General features: G+C 39.6%; 1 protein-coding gene across 7 annotated transcripts in view; it reads left to right on the top strand.

The window, feature by feature from the left end:
• The first annotated feature begins 10,818 nt into the window (after positions 1-10,818).
• The window catches only part of LOC125467516 (annexin A4-like), a 75,608-nt gene continuing 71,521 nt past the window's right edge, over positions 10,819-14,905 (top strand). For 2 of the 7 annotated variants that reach the window (XM_059640230.1, XM_059640231.1), the window contains exons 1-2: positions 10,820-10,970; positions 11,390-11,457. The gene's annotated coding sequence lies outside the window, so the exon portion shown is untranslated. Of the gene's footprint in view, positions 10,971-11,389; positions 11,458-14,905 lie in introns of all 7 variants that reach the window. The other 5 variants (XM_059640229.1, XM_059640232.1, XM_059640236.1 and 2 more) reach the window with 4 other exon arrangements.

Consider the following 14,905-nt stretch of genomic DNA (forward strand, 5'->3'; position numbering starts at 1 on the left):
CACTGTCTCTGGGTCAAAATCCATTGAGTCTTGGAGTCCAGGGGAGCTTAGACCCAGGAAAGGAAGATGCTTGGGCTGAACAGGAGCAGTCATTGAGGCAATCCATGATGGAGCAGTTCTGGAAGATTTTCAAAGATAGATCAGCAAAATTGAAGTGTGAAACCTTGTGAAGTTTAACTAAATTTGATGAGTAACTGCATCATTAATATCTCAGAGGGAATTGCTCAGATATCAATAGCATTTGTCTTACCCATATTTGGTATTAAATGTCTGCTCTGGAAATGTTGAATCACAGTCTATTGCCCATATTTACCACGTCTTAATTCTGGGTGTTAGAAATTAATTATATATGTATTGCAGGTATTATTGATGTAATCTTGTATAATAAAGTTTATTGTTGTTTGTTCAAAACAATGGAATCGCGTGTCTTTATTCTTCTTATAATTTCCCTAAATCTCATATTTTGTCTATCTTAAAAATGTAAATTATTGGCCCCCCCATCAGAGTATAACATAAATTTGCCAGTCCAATCTGAAACTCCATTAAGTGATTGGATGAAGATGTAAATATTTCAATGTTGTAGTTGAATGCTACAGATGATTGTTTCCAGTTCTTTCATATTGACATTGATGCGGAAATTTAGTACGGATGGAAAATTGTAGAAATTTTATAAACTGAAGCCACATTGACTATAACAAAGATCACCCTTTCACCATTATATGCAACTGAATGGAATGTCTTGCCAGGCACAGCAGGTGGCTGATCCAGAAAATTCTACACTTTTGATTCCACTGTGTCCTCTGGGAAACTTCTGATCTCGAAGGAAAAACAAGTTTGTAAATTCACTGGATGACAAATGTGGAGTTAAGTCTGTACAAGAGGCAATAGCAAGCAATATTCCTGCAGCACATTGAAAAGCTGGTACAGCTAAAGCTTAAACCTCACAATTAGAAGTTTAAACGTCAATGATTAAAAAGTAATGAACATGGGGGTGACTGAAAAGCACTACATACAATGTATGTTCGTCTTGACGTAAGGACTATATACATTTACTTAAACCTTGGAATAGCATGAGTTTTCATCGCCAAGCTTCAGCACTGCCCAGATTATTTTTTTGATGCACAATTGTTTAATCAATTTAAATAAAGCCTCTGCAGACTGACAAATGAAATCTTATTTGGTTTGATTACATTATGCTTTAGGTGCTAAAAGAATACTGTATAGGACATTTACATCAGAACTTCTGAATTAGAATGAATATGTGCTTGCAAATATTTACTCATCATTTATTTCATTTATTCATAGCTAACAACCTTCAGGAGACTCAAAACCTGTAGTTGGGATTGGAAGGGAAGTAAATGGTAAGGGTGCTGATGAAGGAGGGAATATGTTTTCCTTCCTATTTTAATTTTCCTCGATTCAACTCATAACATTCACCCACTCAGATGGAAGAATGGTCATGGGCAATGTAAAAAATTCCAAATTGATTTTAAAGGAAGCTGCATTTAGCAATGCAGGAAAGGATTTCCTCGCCATTCTTCACTTCATGCTTCAAGGTGACCTGAATGCAACAATTGATACCCTAAGCTCTGGAGAATGTTGTTAGATATGCACTACATACACTTTGATTGAATTCTTCCAATCCCCAGGCAGGGCATTAGTCAGCAAGCCTCAACTGCCCTGATCCATTGTAATCTCACTTTCTCCAGCTCAGTGTCACTCTTGACGTTCTACCTTATCACACTTCACCAGATTTTCTTTAGTTAGTCTCAACTTCTTTTCAATCTTTTTGGTGCATATTCTATTGCCACTCTTCTGGGGCATACATAGGGGAGATGAAATACGTGTCCTGTTGATCTCAGTCATCTCTCTGTCATATTGTCTGACTGGTGCCTTTAAGAAGTCTGCTGTAGCATTTCCTCAATGATGAAGCTGTCACTCTAAGTGTTGTTTAGGATGTTACATAGCTAGTGACACCTTTGCTGTTCCTTTCCCTATCTCACTTGAATAGATTACACTCTGTCATGTTGGTTGGCAAATGGAGAAAGATTTGATAGTGTTTATTTTGGAGCATTTGTATGTGGCTCAATCACGTTGTCATCCTGTTAAGGATACACTATGAAGAAGTGAGGTCATTTTGATGTTTTGAAGAAAAATACTTAATTAGTGAAGGGCCTGGGCCATCTGATGGGGCCATATCCATTTGAGGTCCACAAATGGGAATAGAAGTGTCTTTTCTTTTCATTATGTGAAAGTCATGATGGGTTGAGAAAGATCCAGTCCCTTTAAATTTATCTTCCGGCAAGTTCTGAAAATTTCTGGACGCTGAGTCATAGTTGGTAATATTTCAGTTAATTTATTCATGAGATGTGAGTATTGATGGCATTTATTACTTATCCCTAATTGTCCAAAGGGCAATTAGAGCCAACTACAATTTGGTGGATCTGGAGTCACAAGTAGGCCAGATTGGGTCATGATGAGAGGTTTCCATCTGCAAAGGAGATTAATGAACCAGACTTTTATCCCAATTGAGGTTGGTTACATTGTCACCATTAGGCTTTGCCTTTTATTCTAGATCTTTGTCTAATTATCCATGATCATATCGAATGGCAAAGCGAGCTTGAACAACCAAAAGGCACACTCCTGCTCCTATTTTCTATGAATTCAAAAGTGCTGCCAATGTCCTCAGACCATTAGCCTGCACTTCTAGATGACTAGTCCAGTGGCCTTACCATTATACCACCATGTCTCTGTTGCCAGTATTCCTATCAAGGATTGGCATTCTCTGTGTATCAGATTAACATTTAATAATATGTACAATGACTGACTGTTCACTCAGGTGCCAATAGGCAATTAAATAGCTGGTCATTGAGCAAGATCTTTTGCATGATGGTGTTGTGTTCCTCTTTGACCCATGAGAAGAGCTTATAAAAATGAGAAGATGACACAAAGAGGCAGTGAAATCACAATACGTTAGGTGAGGTGGGAAGTCCTTTTCTTTGTTGCTGAAATAACGGCGCAGAGGCTGGTATCCTGTCACCTAGTCACCCTTTGTTTACACATGCACAGTACAAGGGCTCTGACCAGTCAGCTCACAGCCAATCCCTAAAATGTGGAGACTCTCTGAATCTGTCAGCCAGGGCTCCCTAATTGCCTCAGGTTAACAACCCCATTCAAGGATCTCATAGTCGATGGGATCCACCTGGCCCTTATTCCAATCACTACAGTTTCCATGTCCCCTCAGGTAAATAGACATGCAAACACACATTAGAATGAGGGGCCCAAACTGGGAATCGGCAACTGCAAGATAGCAATGGAATTTGCAGAATGGAGACTCAGATTTCACTATCCAGGGATTGGCTGTAATTTAGATTGTTAAATGCATGCAATTTGTTCTGCCTGAAGCCCAGTCTTTACACCAACAGAGCCTGCAAAAGTTCTTTTTATGCCTGAACATGTGCTATTTAAAACTTCAATTAGTCTTCTCCAGCATCTCTAATTTTCACACTAGTCACACCAAGAGTGAAGCCTTAAACCAGGGTTACAACCAAGAAAAGGTTGGGAAACATTGCTTTTGAGAATATTTCATTAGCTGTAAAGTATATTAGGACATCCTAAAGTCATGAAAGGTCCTAAATAATTGCATGTTCTTCCTTTAGATTTTTCTTCTGTTACCTTTGACTATTATCTTTTCATGTCTTACATCTGTGACATTTTGTTGTACTGGTCGATGTCAGATGTAGGAAGTCTGACTATCTTATAACATTATAAATGTTGTGACAGGTTATAATAATAGATTTCTCAGACATTACTACCACAGTAACATTGAAATAGTACTAAAAATAACACACCACAGTCAGAATGATGTATAACCATGGTTCTTATGAATGAAAGATCAACGGGGAGTATGAGGTGGAGTCACTAAATACATATGGAATGGCTATAAATTCCCAACACTCATTACAAAATATTTTCCATAAATAATATGAAGGGTGTGGCAGATTTGTCATTTCGAAAGAAATGTGAAAAATTTTAAAAGACCACCATCTTTATGTAATACAAAATGCTTGTGAGGGAGATTGAAGATCTCTGCTGATTCATTCTTTTCTAATAACACAGGAACTAGGAAATTCTTTAGTTCATTCAGTGCTGCTGCTCTCAGTAAAGATAGGTTCTTACAGCCAAATCTAGGAATTAAATAATCCTTAATTCCTGGTTTCTCCAGTCTTCTGTCTGACATTTTACAACCTCAAATATGTGTTCAGAAAGGGTATTGGGGATTCATAGAACTCACTAACACTTACAACATAAAAGGAGGCCATTCAACCCATTACATCAATGCTACCTGTTTGAAAGAACAATTGTGTTTAAGCATCTCACCCCTCTAACATTGTATGTTCTTCACTTTCATTAGTCTAACTAATTTCTAGAATTAGAATTATTTATAGAATCTGTTTCAGCTGTCTATTGTGATTGATCTTTCCAGATTCCAAGAATTTTCTTGGTGAAAACAATTCTTCTTATTTCCACTCTCGCTCATTTGAATGTGATTTTCTCTCTATGATGCCTGGTCATTGACCAACTCACAGGGGAAAATTGTTTTGTAGGCCTTCTCCAAGAAAGACTTTCATCTTATTACTGAGCTAATGTTTGTAAATGGAGTTAAGACACAGGAACCGTCATATGTGCTGAATGAGAAACAGGACTAATGAGCTGGCTGAACTATTTTTTCAGTTCTCTACATGAAGATAAGTCCTCAGTGATCAGCTGCTGAACTTCAGCAAAGTATTGTGATTTATTTTGGGGGATATATTGCGATAGGTAGGGTGAGGAATCAGACCACAGATCTACTGTGGCTAATTCAGGGATTAAGCCATGTGGTAATAGAGTCATTAAGTCATACAGCATGGAAACAGACCCTTCGGTCCCACTTGTCCACGCTGATCATGTTTCCAAACAAAACTAGTCCCAGTTGTCTGCATTTGGTCCATATCCCTCCAAAACATCCCTATTCATGTACCTAGAGTCACAGAGTCAAAGCGCTGTACAGCATGGAAACAGATCCTTTGGTCCAACTTGTCCATGCCGACCAGTTATCCTAAATTACTCTCATACCATTTACCAGCATTTGGACCATATCTGTCTAAATCCTTCCATTCATATACACATCCAGATTACCTTTAAATGTTGTAATTGTATCAGCTTCCATCACTCCCTTTGGCAACTCATTCCATACTTGCACCACTATCCGCATGAAAATGTTGCCCTTGAGGTCCCTTTCCTGAGGTTGATGGAGGAGGGTTGCTTTTCAGGCATGAGACCTGTGAATAGTAGTATGCCACAAGGATCGATGCTGGGTCCTCTGCTTTTCATCATTTATATAAATGATTTAGTTGTGAAAATAGGAAGTATGGTTAATAGATTTGCAGATGGCACAAAAATTGGAGGCGTAGTGGACAGCGAAGGTGGTTACCTCAGAGTACAATGGGGCCTTGGTCAGATGGGCCAATGGGCTGAGGAGTGGAGGCGGTGTTTAATTTAGATAAATGTGAGGTGCTGCATTTTGGAAAGGCAAATCAGGGCAGGACTTTTACACTTAATGGTAAAGTCCTGGGGAGTGTTGCTAAACAAAGGGACCTTGGAGTGCAAGTTCATAGTTCCTTGAAAGTGGAGTCACAGTTAGACAGGATAATGAGGAAGGTATTTGGTATGCTTGCCTTTGTTGGTCAGTGCATTGGGTATAGGAGTTGGGAGGTCATGCTGTGGCCGTACAGAACATTGGTTAGGCCACTTTTGGAATATTGCATGCACTTCTGGTCTCCCTCTTCTAGGAAAGATGTTGTAAGACTTGTAAGGGTTCAAAAAAGATTTTCATGCATGTTGCCAGGGTTGGAGGGTTTGAGCTATAGGATGAGGCTGAAAAGACTGGGGCTATTTTCCCTGGAGCCTCAGAGGCTGCGGGGTGACCTTATGAAGGTTTATAAAAACTTGAGGTGTGTGAATAGGGTAAATGGGCAAGGTCTTTTCCCTGGGGTAGCAGAGTCCAAAACTAGACAGCATAACTTTAATGTGAAAGGGGGAAGATTTCAAAGGGACCTAAGGGGCAACATTTTCACACAGAGAGAGTTGCATGTATTCAATAGGCTGCCTGAGGAAGTGGTGCAGGCTGGTACAGTAGTAACATTTAAAAGGATGGCTATATGAATATGAAAGGTTTATAGGGGTTTATACCAAATGCTGGAAAATGGGACTAGATTAATTTAGGATATCTGATCAGCATGGATGAGTTCGATCAAAAGGTCGGTTTCTGTGAATACAACTCTATCATTCTGAATCTTTCTCCTAAATCTGCAAATTTACTAACCATACATCCCATGTTCCCATCCATACAATTTGTATAAATGGCAGAAAGCATTATCCAAATGTCTTTTAAACATGGTAACTGAAGAGAAATAGCACAAAAAATTGTAGTTTAACACAATCACCTGCAAATGCCAATTGATTAAGAAAAATAAATTTCAAACTCTGTATTAGTATGTTGACATTATTTTGGTTCACGTGCCAGTCTCTTGTCTTCTGACCTAGCCAGTATCCCATTTGCCCTATTACTGTTTCTGTCGAATATTTTTCTGTGTACATGATCTTATCTATGTGAAACCTGACAACCAGATCCCACAAATCTTCAAATTATACCAGTTGTGGCTAACACACTTCTGTGAGAGACACCCTGGACATATTTTGTCACATGTCTTTGAGTCTAACCCAGTGATATTTTAATGGAGAGTGCATGGCAACATGGAGATCTCAACTCAACATGTTAGTTAAATAGTGCCGTAAGCAAATTGCATTCAGGAGAATGGAAGCTTCTATGTGGCTATAATATCATGTATAGTGTTACAATTAAAAAATCAAAATTAGGATGGGTGTGAAGCAAGTAGCACAGATGAGTTTAAAAGAGGATTTCAAAGACTCACTGTGCACTCTGAAAAATGTAAACAGACAACTGATGATAGGAAAAGTTTACAGGTAAATGATTAAACTAACAGAGGTTCTTTATTGACTTTTGGTAGGGCCTCATTTCTATTTGTCAGATAATATTTGAGAAGCAGCCCATAAATCAAACAATGATTGTTCTTTCAATTAAGAAGAGGCAGAGTAGGAATCAGGATCCGTGCGAATCATAGAAAATGGACTTATTTTTAGATGCAGTTGTAAGAGCTTAATGTATATCACTTGGATTTGTTGAACCTTGGAACTATTTATAGACAATATTTTTAGAATGAGTGCTGGAAACTGTTAAAGTTTATGTGCCTTTCAGTGGTACCACAAGTCAACCTTATACAAAGACTCTCATTCACAAGACCCATGAACACATCTTTCTTTGGTTGTGTCTACACTTCAGACATCAGACTGGGAAACTTGGCGATGTCTCGCTCCTAATTGAAATTATGAACCTATGCAGAGAGCATCTTGCTTAAAAATAAATTGAGCTCTGTTGTTAAGCCATACGGATTAGGAGAAAGCTATACTCTCAACATATTTCAAAGTCTAGGTCAGTTTGAAAATACCCAGAAGATCCACAGCAATATTTAAATACATTTGTAACCCAGGTTGATGCCACAAATGAGTGACAACGTGGTTCTCTCCCTCAGAGGTTTCACACCGCTCCATTCTGAAGTCAAATCTAGATCCAGTTCTGGAGTTATGCAGTCAATTTTGCATTGTAACAGTTAGGACAGTATCACAGTAACATTATATCTCCACCCTTTGTGTATCATATTGTCTTGTTGCTCCCACAGCAGAACAAATAATATGAACAACAAAAGACTTCTTCATGGAGAGATAAGATTCTTTAAAGAAGTGACATTACTTTCATTGTAACCAAACCACACACAGGAATTCTTTAAAGTTCTCTTAAGCAACCAGAACTCATTTGATGCAATTCCTAAAATAAATTATTTTATTCACAATGAGATCACATTTTTCAGGAACACAATAGCAAGGTTGCTTTTATATTATTCAATTTCTTGTAAAATTTACTCCTGTTCAGCCATTGATTGGATAAATATGTAGCGATTGTCCAGGAAGCAGCTTGGGTGGAAAAACAGAGTTAATATTTTAGGTTTGTGACATTTCTTCAGAGCTGGAAAATATAACAGGATTTAAGCAAATAGAAAGTCATAGAAAGGAGAGAGAGGACGATACAAAAGTGACGGTTTATAACAGGGTGACAGGTGTTATAAAAATAATAATTCTGAAACAGTTAATGTTGACATTGTATTCATCTCTACCCAATCTGATAGTGTCTTCACTGGAGAATCTGGCATTCTCGTTTGAGATCTTGATAGGGTTAGAAGACAAAGCTGGCTCTTGATAGACACAAGCAAATATGCCTGATCAGTCAATGTGGCTTGTATCTATTTCTGTTATGTAGGATAAGTGTCCCTGCATGTTAGAACTCACCAGGGGTCTATCTTCTGCTCTCTTCTGACTCATTGCTGCAACTGTCCAGCGATCATTTCCAGATGATAGATGTTTATGCATTTCCCAGATTAGATCATAACAGTTGGCTTCCTTTGAACAAAGGCTTTTTAATGTATGAAGTGCAAATTAGTAGAAACATGTTTATTCTCCATCCCTAGTTCAATTGAGATAATGGAAGTGAATTTCTGTTATGAACTGCTGAAGTCCTAATATTGTCAGTATTAAAATACTGTTAGGCAGGTAATTTTTGATCCAGGGATGAGGAAGTAGAGGCACATTTACAATTCATAGTTTGTGCCATTTAAACATAATAATGTTCCCATGATTTTGCTGCTGTTTTTCTCCATCTTGGTGATGACAACAAGGCTGGGCAATATTGTCAAAGCAAGCTTGGCAATTTGCAGTCTATTCTGTAGGTGGTGTGTACAGTTTACTCCTGTAACAACAGTGTGCCTCTGATGAGGTCTAGTGTGTTAAGGGGGACATATGAAGATACACTTCATTGGATTTTTTGTGAGAAAGAGCGAGAAATGTTTATTTGCCCTCTGAGACAAACACTAGTTTGATTATTTGTTCATCATGTTTGCTTGGTTTAAAGGGTCCCTGATATTGAATTTAATTGCCTAGACCTGACAGGAAGGACACTTATTTGCTTCCTGCTTTCTGTATTTGTTATATTTTGAATCAATGTACTAGCATTTAATGAGTCATGCATATAGGGACCTAAGCCCCTCCGTCCCCTTCATAATTTCTAGCCTCTTGCCATTCAGATAGTATTACAAGATCTTCGATCCTTTATAGCTGGTTACTGGGTTTTGCCAATGCACTCTAGGCCCAAAACGTCAGCCTTCTTGCTCCTCTGATGCTACTTTGCCTGCTGTGTTCATCCAGCTCTACACCTTGTTATCTCACTAAAATGATATGTCTTTTGTTACTTGTATATACTGCATTCTTGAAAGTGCTGCCTCTCAAATGGGGGCCAGACCCCTTTCACACTTTGTTCGAGTGAGGTATCAAAGATCCTGTGTCACTATTCCCAAGAACAGTAGCCCTGGCTGATATCGAGCTCTCAATCAACAACACCGCTTTCTGCTCATTATCACATTGCTGCCTTCTGTAAGACGTTGTTGTGCACGTTTACAAAGAGACAGCACCCCTGTTACAAAGGAATGTAAAAACAGTAATTATTAGAGAAACTCAGCAAGTCTGGCAGCATCTGCGGAAAGAGAAACAGAAGCAGAAGTGAAAAATGATCACTGGACTCGAAATGTTATCTGTCGCTCTGTTCATAGATGCTGCCAGACCTGTTGAGTTTCTCCAGCAGTTTCTAATTTTTAAAATTTGATTTTGACTGGCTTTGAATTATTATTGTCACATGTACCTAGGTACAGTGAAACGTTTGGTTTAGTGTGCAGTATGGGCAGATCATACCACACAAAGTGGAGAAGGGGCTCTAGGCCCGAAACGTTAGCTTTTGTGCTCCTGAGATGCTGCTGGGTCTGCTGTGTTCATCCAGCTTCACACTTTATTATCGAGGAATATAATGTTACAGCACAAAGAGCAAGATCAGCATCAAATTTGAAATTTGGGAGGTCCATTCAGAAGTCTAATAACAACAGGGAAGAAGCTGTTCTTAAACCTGTTGGGAGATGTGTTTATGCTTTTGTATCTTTTGCCAGAGGGAAGAGGTTGAAAGAGATTATAACGTGGGTGGGAGGGGTTTCTGTTGGCTGCCCTTCTGAGGCAGGGAGAAGTATAGATGAAGTCAATGGATGGAAGGCTGGATTAGACTGGAGTTTGTAACGTCCTGGTCAGAGCAGTCGCTGAAACACGCTGTGATGCATCTGTTTTTGTTTAAGGTCCCCAGCTTGTTTGTTTTGTTTCAGTGTTATACAAAGGGGCATAGTTTGAGTGAAATGCTACCGCAATTTTTCTACTCTAGAACACCAATTTGATAAAGAGCTTCATTGACTGTTAAGTGCTTTGGGACGTCCTCTGACTGCGCAGGTCCTTATCTCCTATTTTCTAGCAATTGTACGAATAATTTCTCTTCCGCAGCAGGATGAGATGTGAGGTTTCATCTGTAATGTAGCAACTTTTGTACGGAAGCTTGTTACAATTTTTTTTTAACAGAGGCGCGCTCAAGAGAACACGACTGACACTATGGACTGAGAATTTCCCCCCCAAATAATTACATAGCCCCTCTGAGATGACTCAGTCTTTCAAAATAAAGTCCCCGCACTTCCTTCTTCAACTTTACAATGCAGATAATATCAAGGCTACAACTGAACAAATTCCACGTCCTCTTTTTCCACCGTCTAATTTGTTGCTTTAGCTTCTGACGTTGTGATGGGCGGGTGGTATTGAGTAGGAAGGTCAGCTGAATAGATTTACGTCTATTTTAGTATACCGAAAAAAACAGGGCGGACGAGCTAAGAAGAGGAAGAAGTCTGCGGAACTTGCTGTACGGATCAAGCGCCTTGCAGGTAGGTGAAAATACCATCCCGATCAAAATCTGATTTGTTTTCTTTCCCGAAACAATGTATCAGTTCGTCCTCGATGTAATTGCTCTGCTCATTCTCTCTCTCCCCGGCAAAGCACATTCGCTAAACATCGCAGCTCCTGGTTTGAAACGGATTATGGTTGTGCTGGGGTGGGACAGGGGTGTGTTTGGTTGGGGTGCTGGTATGGGGATCGATGCTGGCGTGAATCTATATCCCAGTGATTAAAAGACGCTTGAAACTCACAAGGAGCAAGGAGATGGGCAACTTGCCAGCTCTCCTGTTCCCTTGCAGTTTCTTTTTATGATGACCATCGCCCGTTTGAAGCCTTTCCTTTTTTTAAGTATCTAGTGTGGCGACACTTTCTCTGAAAGCAATGCCTATCACTTAATTTCTGATTTCAGGAAAGCCAATTGATTACATCGTCTAGTGTCGACTGATCGACTTGAGAGTCCTGCAGTTCTCCTGAACAGTAAACCGCAAGCGTGTGTATCTGTGTAAAACTGTTGATTGTTTTCCCCTCATATTCTGGTCCAGTCTTGAGAATGCATTCTACTTGGCACAGAAATGATGAGCGTGTTTTAGAGAAAAAAAATCTATCAACCTATTTAGACGTCTGACAGTTCTGTAGCCATTGAATCTTAAAGTGATAATTGAAGCCTTGTGGTCTAGAAATAGGAGCACTAACAATTTGTTACAAGATGCTCAAGTCTTTTTTAATGACAATATTAGCTAATATTAATAATAATATTAGATAATATCAGAGGGGAATCTTGAACATGATCACATTTACCATCTTCTGGGTATTAAGGAGTGGGTCTGGTCTCCTGTTTTAATTTTTAGCAAAGTTATAGATTTTTTAAAAAAAACTCGCCTCTTTTGACATGTCATGACGCACCTCTGGAGCAGATGGGACTTGAACCTGGATGTTTTTTGGCTAGAAGCAGGAATGCTACCACTCTGCAACAAGAGCTTCAAGCACATGTTATAAGACAATATGAATCTTTTGAAGGGGATGTGACAAATTGCGCAGCTCAAACAGCCTGTGTAAGCATACCCAGCACCTTCAGGGTGTTAAGGTGTAGTTCTGCCCTACTGCTTTCATTTAAACAAGTTATTGAATGGAATTATCAGCTTCACCTCACATTGAATGGGATGAATCATTTATAAAATACTGGATTAGCCTCAATTTCCTTCAGTCCCAGTTAGCCCAGCATTTGTTGTGCGTCCCTAGTTGTCCTTTCAAAGGCTTGTTAAGAGTCATCTATGTTCCTATGGGCCTGGAGTCACATGTAGGCCAGACCCAGGTAAGGACAGTTGAGTTGTTGCCCAAAAGGACATTTTCCAGGGTTGGAGGGTTTGAGCCACAGGGAGACGCTGAACAGGCTGGGGCTATTTTCCCTGGAGCATCAGAGGCTGAGGGTGACCTTATAGAGTTTGTAAAATCATGAAGGGCGTGGATAGCTGAATAGCTAAAGTCTTTTCCCCAGGGTAGCGGAGTCCAAAACTGGAGGGCACAGGTTTCAGGTGAGGGGGCAAAGATTTATAAGGGACAACATTTTCATGCAGAGGGTGGTGCATGTGTGGAATGAGCTGCCAGTGGAAGTGGTGGAGGCTGGCACCATTACAATATTTAAAAGGCATCTAGATAGTTATATGAATAAGAAGAGTTTAGATGGATATGGGCCAACTGTTGGCAAATGGGACTAGATTAATCTGGAATATCTAGTCAGCATGGATGATTTGGACCGTAGGCTCTGTATCTGTGCTGTACATTTCTATGCCTCTACCAAACAATAGTGCTTCCAATTCTGGGCACCATATTTTAAGAAGAATATGAACCTTTTGGCGAGACTGTAGAAAAGATGTATAAGAGGATATTACAGGGATAGATTGGAGAAACTGGACCAGCTTCCTCTTGAGAAGGGAAGATCAAGAGGAGATTTGTTAGAAGTGTTCACAGTCATGATGGTGTCAAGATAATGGCCATTATTGGCAGAAGACTTAACAACCAATGAAAGGCAAAAGAATCAAAGCCAAATTGGGATGGTAAACCTTTTTATTCCACGAGGTTTGTTGTATCTGGATTGTGATCCCTGAAAAGGTGATGGAGACCAATGCAATCAGAGCTTTTGAAGGGGATTGAATAAGCAACGGGACAATAGATGTAGGCAGTTCTGTTTAGTGCCAACAACAGAAATTGTTGGAAAAAGCCAGTAGGTTCTAAAGAATGGTCACTGGATCCGAAACGTTAAACTCTGATTTCTCTCCACGGATGTGACTGCTCCCGTTGAGCTTTTCCGTCAATTTCTGTTTTGGTTTCTGATTTCCAGCATCCACAGTTCTTTAAATTTGTAGTTTTCCTTAGTGCCCTGGCCAATACCTATTCCTCTAGCAATATCACACAAATAGATTACCTGCTGTGCATATTACTGCTGCTTGTGAGAGCTCGCTGTGGACAGGAAACATTTGGATGGTTGAGTATAAGGGCTGGGAGTCAGATGAACCGAACTGTACTTGCAAAGTTCAAACATAACCTTGATGAGTTGAATAGCCTCTTTCAATGCTGTTACCATTCTGTTATTACCTTTGTTTATCCGTGGAATATTGCTGTATTTCAAGGATTACTTATAATTGGAAATAAAATACTTTCGTACTCCTAAGTCTGACCTTTTAAAGGTTAGAAGGTAGATAGTTTTGTTCAAAAGAACTGGTTAGGACCAGTGCAGCTTGTTCTTGCCTCTGCTCAGAGCTGGTATGAACAAGTTCAAAGCCAAGCTGCAAACATTAAGGCAATAAACCAAGAACCAATTGCCAGGTAGACGATTCATGTTGTAGAATATGTTTTGAAAAGCATCGCTTTCAGTGTTGGTCTGAAATGTTAGGCTCTGTTGAAAGAAGCACAGCTGAATGTTAACAGAAACTACGTCAGCCAAGACCTTCCTTCATAGAAGCTCTCATGGCCATTCAGCTCTGGTGTGAAGCTCTGCAGCTCATGTCTTGAGATTCCATTGCTTACAGTTTACTTTGTGCCTCCTTCTAGTGTATGTACATTAGACTGTGAGGGCTGTTCTCACAATGTGGCTGCAATTGGAAATTCTCTTCCCTCAGGCTCATATCACAGACTATCAATGTCTTCTGTATGGGACCAGATTTACCTTTTTTTAAGACATTTAATTTTTGTGTGTTTTTAAAGATCAAGAGAAACTATATGAGCTGGAAGAGTTCTGTTATTCTGCTGAATTGCTAAAGGAAAGCAGCAGCCACATTTGGTTTCAACAGATTTGCTAAGTTGCAAGGGTCTTTTATTTTAAGCAAAACTGAAAACAGGTGAATATTGCTGGTGTGGCTGAATGTCTCCTAACATCCCCTCAGACCCAAGCTTTCAGCTAAGCAGGGACCGAGTGAGCTCTTAGACTCTGGGATTTCTCACTACTCCTTGGGCACAACATCCTTGAGGGGGAAATAAAATCAGTCGGAATTCCTATTTTTATTTAATGTATATGTCGTCACCGTGCTGGGTTATTTGGATATTGGGATGAGGACAGAACCTGCCTCCTGTCTCTACAACTCATCAGCTTGTGCATGCTCACTGTGGAACGGTACGGAAATTGTGAAATGTCTCAAAGGGATTGTGGTGTATATGGAGCTATTTTCCCCATGGGATGATGTGTGTAGGAGGGAGGACAATTGGTACTTTGCCTGTTTATCTGACCCAACAGGAAGTATTTTTCCTGAAAATATATTTTTCATAATGTTTGTAAAAACACACCATATAACAGTTCATATTTGACATCACATAAAGTGCAAGACAGATTGTTTGTTCCAAACTAGTACTTCGAGTTGCCACATACCATTTCTTTATTCTTTCATGGGATGTGGACATAGCGGGCAAAGCTAGCACTTGTTACCAAACCCTT

The sequence above is a fragment of the Stegostoma tigrinum genome, chromosome 37 (assembly GCF_030684315.1).
Source record: "Stegostoma tigrinum isolate sSteTig4 chromosome 37, sSteTig4.hap1, whole genome shotgun sequence".
Lineage (NCBI taxonomy): Eukaryota > Metazoa > Chordata > Chondrichthyes > Orectolobiformes > Stegostomatidae > Stegostoma > Stegostoma tigrinum.